Source organism: Colobus angolensis, unplaced genomic scaffold (genome assembly GCF_000951035.1).
Source record: "Colobus angolensis palliatus isolate OR3802 unplaced genomic scaffold, Cang.pa_1.0 Scaffold162, whole genome shotgun sequence".
Taxonomy (NCBI): Eukaryota; Metazoa; Chordata; class Mammalia; order Primates; family Cercopithecidae; genus Colobus; species Colobus angolensis.
Genome location: NW_012114733.1, coordinates 3,608,493 through 3,610,448, shown reverse-complemented (window position 1 = coordinate 3,610,448; position 1,956 = coordinate 3,608,493).

The following is a 1,956-nucleotide window of genomic DNA, read 5'->3' as shown; positions in this document are numbered from 1 at the left end:
AAAAAAAAAAAAAAAAAAGAAGAAGAAAAAAAGTTTATAGATGCTGAGCAGAAGGCAGCTTAAATCTGAAACTAAGTCCAAAACTGTGCTTACTGGTGTGGAACTGCTCCTGTCACACCCCCTGATCTCTTCCTCTCTCTTACCCTGACCTCTGTTCCGTTAAGGAAAGAAATGTCCACTCTGCTCCAGTCAACCCCACTGCTGGTGTCTTCTGCACTGCCTTGCGCTCCCTGAAGAGAGCCTGGGCAACACAGCAAGACTCCGTCTCAAAAAAAAAAAAAGAATGGGGATTAGGTGGATAGATTTACTACACTGAAGCCCTCCAGCAGTCTAAGAACTGACGCCTCTTACAAAGGAAAGGACTGCATGTTTCTGATGAAGCTACCATGACCTGCCAGATTTCCAACTCCTGCCAAAATTATTTTATTTTATTTTTATTTTTTTTTGAGGCAGAGTCTCGCTCCGTCGCCCAGGCTGGAGTGCAGTGGTGCAATCTCAGCTCACTGCAACCTCTGCCTCCTGGGTTCAAGCAATTCTCCTGCCTCAGCCTCCCGAGTAGCTAGGACTACAGGTGTGCGCCACTACGGCTGGCTAATTTTTGCATTTTCAGTAGTGACAGGGTTTCACCATGTTAGTCAGGCTGGTCTTGAACTCGTGACCTCATGATCCACTTGCCTCGGCCTCCCAAAGTGCTGGGATTACAAGTGTGAGTCATCGCGCCCGGTCTTTTTAAAATCTTATTACCATATTTCAGCTAGGACAAAATGCTGTTATTTCAGAGATACAGCCATTGCTCTTTCAGTTTGGTCTTGGCTGGCAAAAAAGGTGGCCTTGTTATGTAAATAAAGCCCCTTTAATAGTTAAAATTAAAAATCTTTTCTTTTCTCTTACTTTTTCCCATCTTGTTGACTGTTTTCCTCCCATTTCAGAGGCCTTGTTCCCAGTAATTTAGGGTTCCCCTTCTGATTTGACCAAGACAGAAACAAAACAACAAAAACAGTTAAGCACAACTAACAATGATGACACAAATTATACTATTTTTGAGTGCTCTAAGTGTAAGCAGAAGCTAACACCAGCTGGTTGTTCATGCTAATTTTAGTCATTTAAGAGAATTTGCAGGAAGACAGAATCCCAAACCAGTTTCTTACCTAGTGATGGGGCCCAAGCTCTCCACTGACGCAGAAGCAGATGAATTCGCCTTCCTTGGTGGAAGCGAGTGGAAAAACTCCCACAAAAAGGGAGGTCTTTTTTTTTTTTTTTTAACAGCAAATAAACCTCAGATCCGTACCTGAAAAATGCTGGAAGATCAGAGATTCCTGGAGGAAAGAGGTCCTGGACTTGGGCAAATTGTCTTGTCAGTTTGGGCTATAAGGTGCCCAAGCCAACACCAAGCACCAAGAGGCGAACTGATGCAGGCTGGGCCACTTTCATCTAGGATCCCTTCCTGATTACCAGATGTCAGTGGAGGAAAATGATGAGACAAGTCTCAATCATTTTAGGAGATTTATTTGCCAAAGTTAAGAAAGCGCCCAGGAGACTGGTCTGTGCTTTCTCCGAAGATGATTTTGAGGGTTCCAAATTTAAAGGGGAAAGGGCAGGATATTGAGAAGCACACAGTTTTTACATAAATAAAAGAGGCTGGGAAAAAATGTGGATTTTTTTTTTTTTACACAAGGCAATACGGACAAAATGGGGTATGGGAACAATCAGGTATACATTTGTGTCTGGTGGGCTGGGATGACCGCACCTGTAAAGATAAACTATCAATCTGCATTGTTGGCTGGGCACAGTGGTACACGCCTGTAATCCCAACACTTCGGGAGGCTGAGGCAGGTGGATCACCTGGCCAAGGTGGTGAAACCCGGTCTCTACTAAAAATACCAAAAAAAAAAGGCCGGGCGCGGTGGCTCAAGCCTGTAATCCCAGCACTTTGGGAGGCCGAGACGGGCGGATCAC